Here is a 13923-nt window from a genome sequence, read left to right on the forward strand (position 1 = left end):
TGACAACACTAGTCCATACCAAACGGTGCCGGAACAAAAAACTAAAACAAAAAACTAAATCAACTCAGCAAGCAGCATTAGATCAGAAATGTTATGTGATTCTCTGTATCAACCCTTAAACTTTGCTGTTGTCATGACAGCCAGTAGCATGTTTTGTTCTTGTTCTAAATTAATCATGTACAAAACTATAAATCACATGGTGGCAGTGTTATTTTAGCCTCACCAAGTTCAAGTTCAAGTTCATTTTATTTGTATAGCACATATACAACAGCCAAACAGGCTGACCAAAGTGCTTTACAGAAGATACCACATACACAGAAAAACATACCAGACAAAATTTAATATAACCCGAAAAAAAAAAAAAAAAAAAAACAGTAGTCAATACACTAAGGAAAACAAATACGTTTTTAGCAGGGACTTAAAAACAGACAGTGAAGGGGCCATTCTAATCTCTAGAGGCAGGGCATTCCAAAGTCGGGGCCCTGCCACTGCAAATGCACGCTCACCTCTGTGCTTAAGCCTAACGTGAGGGACTACCAACAAAGCCTGGTCACAGGATCGAAGGCTTCTGGACGGAGTGTAGAAATGAAGAAGTTCAGAGAGGTAGACAGGGGCTAGGTTGTGAAGGGATTTATATACAAAAAGTAAAATTTTAAAATCTATTCTCTGACAAATCGGCAACCAGTGTAAGGATCTAAGAACCGGGGTGATGTGTTCATGTTTATGACACTTTAAAAGAAGTCTGGCCGCAGCATTCTGAACAAGCTGAAGACGTGCAATCTGACCCTTAGAAATACCGCAGTATAAAGAATTGCAGTAATCTAGATGAGATGTAACAAAAGCGTGAACAGCTATTTCTAAAGTTTTAGGAGGGAGAAAATGTTTAATTTTAGACAGTAATAACACCAAGATGCTATTATACTTTTTATTTATATTTTTCTTTTTTAATATATATTTCTGTTTTAATGTTAAGCTTAAAGTTTTAGTCATTCTGTTGTGCTTGGTCATATTTTAGGTTTAGTTTTTTAATGTTTTATATAGTTTTTATTAACACTTATTTCAGATTTAATTTATTTTAAAATAAAATAAAATAAAATAAAAACAAAAAAATTTACACATTTTTATTACTTAAAGTTTGCTTTAATTTAATGAAAGCATTTTTTTCCTTAATTTTATTTTGTTAATTATAACAACTCTGCATGGTTGATATTTTGCTTCATATGGTGACAGTTTAACCCCATGTGTATCAAACTAAAACTTTCACTAATGAAGTACTTAAACCTTTAAAAACGTCATTGAAAATATCAATAAATACTATAATACATAAAAAAATAAAATAAAATAACAGCTGTAGAGAAACAAAATGCTATTATTTTACTTATAATTATAAAACACATAAATATGGCACCAGTATGGGGGTTCAGATTTGTTGAAAACAAACCTCACACAATAGATGTACAAATGTACTGTTCAACTGTTCAGGTTCAATTAGACGATCACAGTTAAATCATTACAGTAATCACAACTTGCTTTTGAAAATAGCAGAATCTAATCAACAGGGCTGTCACACTCTTATTTTTTAGCTTCTGTATGCAATGAGAGCCATTAATTAGTTTTTCTTTCATCAGAGCAGCTCTGCATAAGCAGAAGATGAAGTATCTGATGATTACTCTTACTCTAGTATAAATCAGCTTCTTGAGAGAATAACAGGACGGCCATCACTGTGTAGTAAAGCTCCTGGAGAAGATCATTATGGTGTTGTATGCCTACTAGAGAAACGTCTTTGTTCTTTGCTGTCTTTACTTTTAAAACACGAATGGAAAAAAGATCAAGAACTGAGAGATTAAAGTCCTTTGTCCTTTGATACACTGTAAATCGCCTTGATTCCAGGAAATGGCCCTGCAACTTTTTAAATGGATATTGCCTCATTCAAAGAGATCCAATTTTTCAAAACTATTAGTCCTGAAGGCTGTCTAAGTAAAACAAAAAACTCTACAGCAAAAAACCCTACAAGCAGCAAGCCAATGACAGGCCGGCCAGGAAATGAGACTTTCCTTTAACCTATCAAACGTCACAATCCAGCCAGGAGACGGAGGCAGCAGTGACACAGAGGAGATGCACTGGAGGAGCACTGAACACGATCAATATGAGAAAAGTGTTTCCTATCTCCACAGCACAGACACAAAGAAGAAACCTCTAAGCTCATTTATAGGTGAAGGGTATGAATTGTCTAGCACAAGTAGAAACATACAAAATGGGAGAGCAATCTGTTATTTGAGAATAGTGTACTAACACGCTACTCTTACAGTATGCATACCATTTCAACTCAGGCTACGTCTCAACTTTTTGCAACACTCCAAATTGCAATATAATTCACTGCAGTTTCCAGCTGAATGCAACACTAGTAGCAGTAAAACAGTAATGAGAGCAACGATTTTTATTCTTTTTCCTGCAAATTTATGATTACAGGAGAAAATTGTCAATTAAAGGAGTAGTTCACCCAAAAATAAAATTCATGTAAAGTCATGTAGATAATTTTGTTTCTTCATAGGAACAGATTTGGAGAAATTTAGCATTATATCTCTTGCTCACCAATGGATCATCTGCAGTGAATGGGTGCCGTCAGAATAAGAGTCCAAACAGCTGATAAAAACATCACAATAATCCACTTGAAAATGACCATCCCCTGCTGTCCTCTCACATCAAAATCCAGTGACATATTCGTTTAGAGCTGTTTTTGCTTGAAAACGGTGCTTGATCTGCGCATGTTTCTTTCCTGATTCAGACAACATAACTTTTTCACTGGAGAAAGCAAGATTATGGATAATAGATATAGAGCTATTTTAGCCAGAAACAATTGTTTAAAAATGTCTTGAGGGATTTGTTTCTTACAAACACAGCTTTTTGCTTCACAAGACGTTAATTGTTGGACTGGATTGGTGTGGGTACTTGTGGATTATTGTGATGTTTTTATCAGCTGTTTGGACTCTCATTCTGATGGCACCCATTCACTGCAGAGGATCCATTGCTGAGCAAGTGATGTAACACTAAATTTCTTAAAATATTTTACAATAACCAATGAAATGAAACATTGACAGAATCAAGTTCATCACTGGATATTTCACTTTGAAAGTGTTGCGTAATGTGCAAGAAGCCTTTCGCAGAAATGTCGCCACAGGCATGGTTTTCCAGTGTGTCTGATTTGTAATATTTTGTATGTGAACAGAATACACAGATGACCCGCTAAATTTGCCAAAATATCTAGTATACAACAGAGCATGTTGCATGCAAAACTGCAATGCACATGACTTGACTGTTATCATATATGACAGAAATAGCAAGCTTAGTATGGTAGTATGTTATCACAAATTGACACCTTCGATTTGCAGTGTGAAGAATAAACCAGAGGTAATATCAGCTCTGATTTTTATCTCTATTTTGGTGTGGCCAAAAACAAGTAAATTTTTACACAAAAGTTAATAAAAAAAATTTAATTGATGACTTTAAATTACAAAGATGATGACAGATCATGATATCACTTGCAGAAATTATAAATGCAATGCGACAAGGTCATGTGACAAAAATGTAGCATACTATTGTGGAAACATGTTGCATAACGCAATATGCATAATTCAGTAAGACGAATTCCATTCTCAGATTTCTCATAAATAACCATTGGCCCAACCTCCTCTTTTAGGGTAGTCAAGGCAACTGTTTGAGAGTGTTTGCATTAAATTTGCAATTCTGTTTGATTCTGCAATTGGCACAGAAATGACACACATCACCTTTAAATTTTGATGTCAGTATTTGTTGCAGTAACCTCACATTAGCAGAAATTACAAGGCTTACTAGAAAAACAAAACCTCTGACAGGCACATTTCAGCACACAAAACACTAACTTGCATCTGTTTACCTGAAACATATGCAATATCTGGCATCGCTTACAAAAGCTCCGCATCCACATAAAAGTTCACCAACTGACAAAAAGCCAAAGGTTTTTAATGAGCACAACTAGTTCGCCCAGTGGTTTCACCAAACTCCCAGTTGACAGACTGTGCCTCCAAGCCAGAGTCCTCTTTGTGCAGTTCTATTTGTAGACAAAGGAAAATCAAATGGTGAAATGAGAGCGCTCCCCCAGTGAGGCGCTTAAAGTGTGGCTGACGGTTTAATGAATGCTAATTGCTCCTTAGTGGAAGCACAGGATAAAAATGTGTCGACACACACACAGCCGAATCACATATGCCCTGATACATTACAACTATATGATCCCACACAGACATATTTAGTATGATCTCTCAATTTGAATGAAAATCAAAATACATGAACCTCTAATTTGGCTGATACCCTGTGGTAATTTCATACACGCTCGGTGTAATGGGGCGTACACACATAGTAACACATACTAACATCATTAGTGCACCACTTACCATAGTTTTGAAAATTATTGCTTTGTTAAGACATGCTATTGTTAAAATAGTTTGACAATGAATCGGCAATCAAAATTAACATTCTGAATATAATTGGCAGAAGTGCACCATGCATAATCCAGCTCACTCAGAATGCATGTCGTCACTCCTCTTGGTAGTGCATCACTGCTCATTTGCATAAAGCAACACTTTTCTCAACTTTTATTGCTGGACACACCCACATTGCTATGGTTGTATTGATGATTGTAGTGGGCTCTCCAACTTGATCCACTCAACATGCCATAGACTGATCATTGAAAATGATTTGCTGTTAAAATAGCATGTGTTTCTAATTTGACAAGGAACCAGTTTTCTCAAAAATAAAGTAACATGTTCCAGGGAAAAATGTTTCAATATAAACTGCAAAAGTTCATATTGCACTATAAACAAAATTAATGATTATCAATTAGTGCTGTCAAAAGTACCAACTTCGGTACTTCGGAAAATGTTTCAATATAAATTGCAGCAGTGCATAATGCATCACCAAAAAGCTGAACAATTATCAATGCATGAATGCAATTTATACAGTATTCCAGGACATGAATCTCGTGTTTCACTGTCTTCACTCCTATTGGTAGTCACCTCATTTCTGCTAATTTGCAGATAACATTTTTCTCAACTTTTATCACTGGAAGCACCCACATTACTGTTGATTTTAGTAGGCTTTCCAACTTACTTGCACTCAACTCACCACAGCTGTTTGAAAACTACTGGCAGTTTAAATAGCATGTTTTTCTGAGCTTTAGTCGAGTTTTTTGTTTCAGCAATAAAATGTAACATTCTACAGGGACAATGTCTGAATATAACCTGCAGAAATGTGTAATGCATCATGAACAAAATGAATACATGAATCAAATTCCTAGAGTATCAATGTCTTAACTCCTACTGCTAATTTGCATAAAGCAAGACTTTTCTCAACTCTTGTAGTTGAACACACCCACATTACTAACACTGGCAAAACTTGCCAACTCTCATTGAAAATAAATGACTTCTGGTTGCTGCATATCGCTGTATGTGTGAATGCCGTTGAATTATGCTAATCAGGCACTAATCTGCAACCTCGGCTCATTTCTAAAACAGGAAAATATAAATAATTTGCAGAGGGAGTAATTTTGGCCGGTGCCCTGAGGTAATAACTTCAATTTATGGTGGAAAACTCAAAGGGCCTTTGAATTAATTCCTATATCTCAATGCACTCGCTACAAAACACAAGAGAAAACGTATGAGACATCACAAAGCTACATCAGAAGGTCAAATTTCAAAGTGCTCCCTTCTATAAAAACGGCATTTAAAGGGGGCATATGTTTTGATAGCTATACGCCATATAAAAAGCAGACAGAAAGGCACTATAAACCAAAACTACTTTGGGTCTAACTACACAAAAAGTTTTTGATGTATACGGGAGAGTTTATAGCATAGCAGCCAACAAGAGTTTGTTTTCTATCACAGAACAACTTTGCACTTTGTCAGAGAGCAGCAATCAACAGCAATCCAACCTTTTTCAGAGGCATCCCACTATATCGTACCTCAGATATGACCTATTGTTCCCGTACCATGGTCTCTCCTCCCTTCTCCAACCATCTGTGGAAAGAAGATGAGGTTATTAGAGAGGAGCTGAGAAAAATATAGCTGCGAGCAGCAATTACAGGACAAAGCAGCAGCAGCAGGGATGTTTTAACGTTCAAAGAAGGCTAAGCGGAATTATGATTTCAGGATTAGACATTTAAAAGTTATGACATTATTTTAATAACATTTACAGTTGACCAAAATTAACATTTAAGAGGCAAAAATGTTTTATTGAACAAAATGAATGATTATCAATTCATAAATCAATCAAGCAGTGATGCAACCCAAAATATTTGAATTTTTGGACAAAATAGATTTGTAGGCCCAACTCATTGACCAAAACTATATTCAGAGTTGTGTTTTGACTGTGTCAGCATCTGATTTATGCAAACAGCATGGATAATCTAAAACAAGTAAGCATGTAAGCGGCATTGATGCTTTTTAATGTCACCAAAAATAATGAGTAGCAATATGCAAAATTTGTTGAAATATCAAGGGGCGGCTTGTTGAACTTTACTACAACTGGTTCACCTGTTGTAGTACAACTTGTGAACAGAATACCGAGTTAAATTAACAAAACTTTATTTATGGATTTAGTTTTGGTATTCGGGTACACTGTTGAAAATAGGTTCTCCAAAGAACCCTTCTGTGATCAGTTATTAAAATAATATTTTTTTTTTATTACTGTGAAGAACATTTGAATAATCTCAAGAACCTTTTTCCACTTAAAAAACAAAACAAAACAATGTGCAATTAACCTAAAATACAACTTTAACCTGTTGATGGCGCTAGAGGGTTTAAGAGGCCAAACCTAAGATTTCGAAGATTGAAGCACAAACCCTCCTCTATCTCTCTGGTAAATTTCACGACTTTCTGCCATATGGTTCTAGAGGCTGCCATACAAATACAATAGGTGGCCACACACCTTCAGCCTCTAACAAGCAATAATCAAAAGCAGAACAGTGAAAGGAAACAAGAAGTCAGGCAGAAAGAATGAAGACAGGGAGACAGTGATAGAGCAGGTGAGGAGATGACACAAGGAGGATGGATGAGACATGAACGGTTGCATTCCTTTATGATTCTGTCAGGCTCTGTGACTGGAACAATTGATTATTAGAGCTGCTTTGTTTGGAAGGTCCACTGTGACCTGTCTGAGAGCAGCGAGATGCTTTGACGGATGTGGACAGCCCTGAGAGAGGCGAGGCGGTGCGTTTTAAAGGGACACGAGTGAGAGACGTACAGGGAAACGCATTTCATATGCTCTCTGCCATCCAACTCCACATCACTACTACTTTTAAGATGACAGTATCTGGATGAGGAAGCTTTCGAGACATGTCCAAATCCTGCCACACGGTCTCAGCATCAGACACCCAAGACCTGCACAAAGTCAACGTTATTTATAAACACCTTATTTTACATATTAAAATAGGCATTTGCTAACTTTTGGCTACTAAATTCAGTCTTCAAAAATACAAACCAGGATTGCTGAACAATAGCATTTCATGTTCAGTTTCTTTTTTGTGTGTTTACCTATTTTAATGAAGTTAGAGGACATTTTCAATGTGCTATTCCATAAAAATCACTATAACACACCTTCACTTATTCAATCCCGACTGTTAAATAAGCATCGCAGTCATTAAAGACTTGTATATGATTTTTAAATAACCAATAGTCTAGTTTCCATCACAACAGTGAATAATGATTTGCTACTTGCTATTAAAAATTGTTTCTGTTAATTTGAATAAAGCTGAAATAAAATGAAATATAAATATTTGATAAAAACTTAAAAAACACAAAATTTAGAAATGTTAGTACTATTGCAGTACCCTGTACAGTATACCAGCTTCAGCAGATTTTTGAGTTTTCTCAACTTGTTTTTGTATAAACTGAACAACTTTAGATTTTTTACAGTGTTGGCCTACTGGATGAAGAAGTATCATGACTAAATAAAAATTTATTTATTATAACTTGAAAAATTAAATATTAAAAGAAAAAAAGAAAGTGTGTGCAACCCCATAAACAACATCTTAAAAGAGAAAATCTTGAAATGCACATACCAAATAAAAGTTAAAGCTAACAAACATTAACAACAAAGCTCATGGAAGGTCATGGGATCTTTAAATATTCACTTGGTTATCTCACATGAATTTGTTCTAGATCATTAGACATGACGTAATGGTACTTTGTCAGTTTCATTAAGATGTCTCTTCATGCAAAAACGCTGCGAAGTTACTGACTGACAGAGCAGTGAAGCAGCAAGGACGCGGCCATATCATGCATTTCTCTTCGCCTTGTTGCTCCCAACTCTTAAGCATGAAAATATGATGAGCGCAGCTACAGACTCAGAGTCACCACCCTCCAGATGATTACAATGTTGATGGAGACGAGCATCCTTCTAATTGGGCCCTCGTTCAAAACAAAGTACAATACATCTGATTCGGCTGGCAAATATAATATTCATGACCTCATTAAAGACTTTATTTAGTTGATTCTCCTCGAATCCTATTAATCCTACTTGGTGCAACGGCGCAGCGAACAGCAGCTACAGCAATATTTTAGTGTTAATTAATATGGTATTCATGATCCACTTCCCCATTAAGTCTAATTTGGCTCATTCCGGGGTCTCACTTTTGCACACAGCTTAATTTCAAAGGCACGTCTCGGGCATCCATATGCATTTCTGGGTTTCCGCTGATGTAAATGTCAGACTTACTGGTGCGTGCTATTTCACAGGAAATTAGAGCACTGCGATTCTTGTTGCAGAAAGGTCAGATAGAATCTTCTCTAATGAAACAGTTTTGACCTGATTAATACATCACCGCCTGCGACGGAGAAAACATGCACATTATAGGGCCGTAACAGACTCTTCTCTAGAAAGAGCGACACATCCGGGCTAACGTGCATTGATCATTTCGGCAAACAGAAGACGAGTCTTTGGTTTCTAACACCTCTGTCCTCATCCATAAAATCCTCTGCGCTCATTTGTAAACAAACTGTCATTTGAAATGATGAATGCGTTTCATTTCCTCCAATCTTTGAGAGAGAAAACCGGACCGGATGAAAATGCAATTTGAAAACTGAAGCGCTACGCTTCTCCGTCTTAGCATCGTTGGCTCCATGGTGACAGATATTAACCAAGCAAAGAATTAGGAGAGTGAAATATTCATTTTTTTCCAAACTTGGCTAAGATGGAGAGTTATTGTAGAGATATTAATTGCTCTTGACAGCTGATGACTAGTGGCATGGAACTGCAGGGTAATTAAGGAGGTAGATTAATCATATTTACCGTTCCGGTGGTATATAAGTGACAGGCCAGAGATAGGCAGACATTCCCCACCGAGATGAAATCGGCTCTTAAACTGCTTACAGGCTCCTAGCTGGAATACACAATGGGCCTGAATGTCACATCAATGATGGCAGCATCACATACGCTACAGACAGAAGCATGTGGACGTAAAACAGCTGTGCGAGGAAAGTTGTTTAGTGGATTGCACTGCCATAAAAGACTAATAAACATGCAAGATTTATTCGCCAGAAGATTTTCTTCCTCCTTAAAAAGAAGAAAAAGCAGACACTTATGCAAAGCTATAATGCAGCCTAAATGACTGCAAATTACCAATGCACTGCAGAAAGCACAGCATTTGAGCAGGTGCAGCATTAAAACTAGAGTTTGCATGAACACACAAACCTGTTTCATTTCTGCTTAAATCATTTTCAACCACACAAAGTACCGCCATCAATTCTGCCAGAAATCAGACATGCTACTAATTAAAATTAACCCATACACTATATATTTCTGAACGTTGTCACTTAAATGAAGTTTGGAAAATGTTTAAATCACATCAGACTTTCTGATAACTTTTTAGTTTACTTGCTGACTGGTCTCAAACATCAGGTCTATAACCACCATAGACACTGAGGGGGTCAAGTCCCTCCCCAATACTTAAAAATGTAAACTGTCCCCACAGTATTTTGAATTCTTGCACTGGTTTGTTGCCCTCCATTACTCAGCGCTCTAGTTGTTAGGATGACTAAAAGGTTTAAAAGTGACATTTTCAGCCTGGTCTGCCTCAGTGGTCTAACCGCACTCGTCAATGTCAAAATGACTGAGATGGCCAATCAAAATCAAAGTAGGTGAGGTTTACTGTTCACAGAAACAGATCACGAATTCTAGTGCGAAGCGTCAGTTTAGTGCTGAAATAGAGTGAGATAAGGTGGAAGTTGCAAATCATTTAATTTTTGACAACTGTTTTACCATAGAAATATTAAATGACCGACAGCTATATCCAGTGATGCAAACTACAATTTCTTTCTCAAATATGGCCATTTTGAGAGAGAGAGATAAAGATTGCACGTGTGAATTACCTGCATCTGTGCATCACTCTACAAACATTGAAGCTGTGAGTTTAGTTACTTCAAATACAGTGATTTCCCCCTCACTGCTGAGAAATATAATGTAGCGATTCAGTACTGAAGCTATTTTATTAATAAAAGCGTTGAGAACAAGTTTCTGTGCTCATGAATGTTCCTGCGTGCGCAGCGCGATCTCGCTAAATGGTTTTGAAGCACACCTGCCAGCCAATCAATTATATACCGTAAGTAGATATATAGATACTGTAGACAGATAGATAGATAGATAGATAGATATAGCTATAGATATACTTTTCAGTCTGAGTTAAATATAATACAATGATTAAACACAAAATCTTTAGTAGTTACTAAGTTTGATGTGGTTTGGAATTGGTAAAATGTGCTTGGGAAAAAAATATGCTCAGATTATCAACTTGCATAATAATTATGCATACACTGTATATACATATATCCAGTTAAAATACTTTTCAATCCACAAATCACCAACATTTATAATTAATTTACAGCAGTAACAGTAACTGTGGTATTGTGACAGAAATATAGTATAATTTAGACATGTAGGCCTATACTGAATATATTAATGGAGTAGTGAAATATATATCGAAGGAGAGGCATCCGGCCCCCAGGTGTGTCCATAGCAGTGAATCTGGATCCTTCTTAAAAAGTTTGGACATCCCTGTCTTAACAAAACAAAACCGACCAATAATTACATCTCTTAATAGAACAACTTCAGCCAATATTTCAGTCTCCTTACAATACTGACCGATATTTAAACCTCTTAAAACCAACCAATATTTCAATCTCTTAATAGAACAAAAATGATCAATACTTAAATCACTTCACTGAGTCATTGCAGCACTGAGATATGTGCTAGACAACACTATACAATACAACACACTATCTAAAATCTGGAGAATCACTGGTATCATCATTTTATATTGTCAGTTTGACTTGATCCAAAAAACTCAACTCGATGCTCATTTATCCCATATTGCTGACTTTAACACTCATTAATTTTAAAACAAGTTCTTTCCCGTGCCATGGATACCCTTGACTTGCGGTTCTGCATTTTACAGCCGGCTGATTGCTTTGCTCCACGGTTTTGCACATCACGCAAATTAGAAGTGAATTAAGGATTTTCTATTCAAACAAAAAGCCAAGCCTCTAAAAGTCAAAACAGGATGGATACCATTTTATATTGAAACAGACAAGCCACATGTGGCTATGATTAAAATACAGTGAATTCACAGGTGAAAAAGTGTGAGTAAGTGCGGCTAACAGGCGTACATAAGAAGTAAAAGCAGCACAGTACTCTTTTATAAATATCCAAGAAATTCCCTCAAGTCTCTTCTGCCTCAGCTGAAATGTTCTGCATTTTGTTATTCTGTAAATAATACAATAATCTTTCTGTGATGACATGGCACAGTTTTTTTTAAATGGTTGTGAACCTTACATCTCCAAACCTTTTTAAATGTTTAATACAGTTACTTACATTATACAGTAGGCCAAAAAGGAAAGAAATCAACGTTTGTCAAACAGACAAGTCAAAAGTCTGGCTGCACGGGAAAAAGCATATTAATAAAAAGATGTTGAAAATAGGAGGAGAAAGATAACAGACAGCGAGAAGAAACTCAGAAGTGTGATGAAGGCATCAGAGAAGGACAGAAAGAATGGGAGTGACTGAATAGAGGAAAATGCACAGTACAAGAAGGAAAGGAGAGCTCATTTAAAAGGAAAAGCATGACATGGGCTGCATGTTGGTGCTGCATGGCACACCTGCTCTCAGCTACACAATTACTCCATTTTCTCCAGTCAGAGTATGAGTCTGGTGACAGATGGACAGTGAAACAGCTGGGACGATGATGGGATGCCTGTCAGAGCTCAGGGGATCCACATATGGGCACTGGACCAATAATTGAGAGCCGTTTCTATGTCTGTTCATGTTCCAGCCAGCAGCTCATGCACTGGTACCTGAAGATGGACAGTATGACTTATCTTATAGCACAGTATGAGTAATGTTATATCACGATACACTCTCATAAAAAAGTCCAAAAGCTGCTTGTGATTAGTACCCATTTTAAAGGCACTAATATGTCATTTTTAGGGGTGAATAAGGAACAAAAGTATCTTTTAAAAAGGTTTCACTCAAGTGACAGCTTATGTACATTTTTTGCTGAGAGTGTATATTAGATTTAAAATGGTACAAAATATTCTATTTCACGTGAATGATATTCTTTCAAAATTCTATTCATTAAAAATCCTGAAAAAAGATCAAGATTTACACAAAAATATAGAGCAGCGCAAGTGTTTACAAGATTGATAATAATAATAAATGTTTCTGAGCAGCAAATCAGCATATTAGAATAATTTCTGAAGGAACTTGTGACACTGAAGACTGGAGTAATGATGCCGAAAATTCAACTTTGCATCACAGGAATACATTATTTTATAATATATTAAAATAGAAAACAGTTATTTTAATTCTGTAATAATATTTCACAATATGTACTGTTTTTACTGCATTTTTAATCAAATAAATGCAGCCTTGGTGAGCATAAGAGACGTCTTTCAAAAATATTACACATTTTTGTATGGTAGTGCTCAATGAGAAAATGGTTAAAATATTAAATAGCCACGTGGTAATGCCAGAGGCACAAAAATAGGGTATGCATCATAATAAAAGATAACATAGAAATAGAGTATTGCATTGCAAAATCATATCCGAGTGGCGACCTCCCGCTCCCTGGACCTTTGTGGCTTTTAGTTTTGAGGTCACCTAAATGTTAATGCACTCCAAAAAGTGGATAAATATGCCTTAAAATTTACAATGTTTCTCTTCTGGAAAAACAGAGCAAAGATTTGATGACTCAACTTTTTGTCCAATCAAATGCTTTCTAGAATAAGGAGGCCCCTCCCCTTGATACCACCACCCAATCATCGACCACAACTGGCAAGTAAAAAAAAAAGCTATTGGTTATTGGTTATTTAAAAGTAAGTTTCTGACAAAACTTTCTAAAATACATCAACACAGGGAACTGCATTCGTCAGGTCTTTTCATTCAGCTGAGTAACTGTTCCTGGCAGGTAATGCTGGGACAGATCCAGCTTCATCATGTCCTATTTCCACAAACGTGTGAGCTTGTTGTTGCATTTAAGCTTTCCTGTCATGCATTATTAATCTGGCCTTTCACTTACTTTCAGAACCAAGGGAAATGTGACACAATGTGACATATAATGCGTCTTTTCACAGTCAAAGGGACCAAACACAAATAATGAAAAAGACAATTACAGCATGAGCAATAACAAAACAGGTGGCCAATTATTTTGTCCTGCATTGTACAGAAACTTCTGCTTACATTTGGAAGCAATTTGGATACTGGATAATTGGGAACCGTTGCAGAGAAAAAAAGTTGACAATAATGATGATGTACTTCTCCACTTGATTATGTGAGATGTCTAAGCACTTTAATAAAGCCTAATCACTATGATATTTAGGCCCATAAATCATTGCTGAGCAGATC

General features: G+C 36.3%; 1 protein-coding gene across 1 annotated transcript in view; it reads right to left on the reverse strand.

The window, feature by feature from the left end:
• Positions 1–13923, reverse strand: part of b3galt1b (UDP-Gal:betaGlcNAc beta 1,3-galactosyltransferase, polypeptide 1b) — a 143682-nt gene that overhangs the window by 72865 nt on the left and 56894 nt on the right. The window contains exon 2 of the mRNA XM_079426598.1: positions 5993–6047. The gene's annotated coding sequence lies outside the window, so the exon portion shown is untranslated. The remainder of the gene's footprint in view (positions 1–5992; positions 6048–13923) is intronic.

This window comes from Barbus barbus (assembly GCF_936440315.1).
Source record: "Barbus barbus genome assembly, chromosome: 10".
NCBI classification, from domain to species: Eukaryota; Metazoa; Chordata; class Actinopteri; order Cypriniformes; family Cyprinidae; genus Barbus; species Barbus barbus.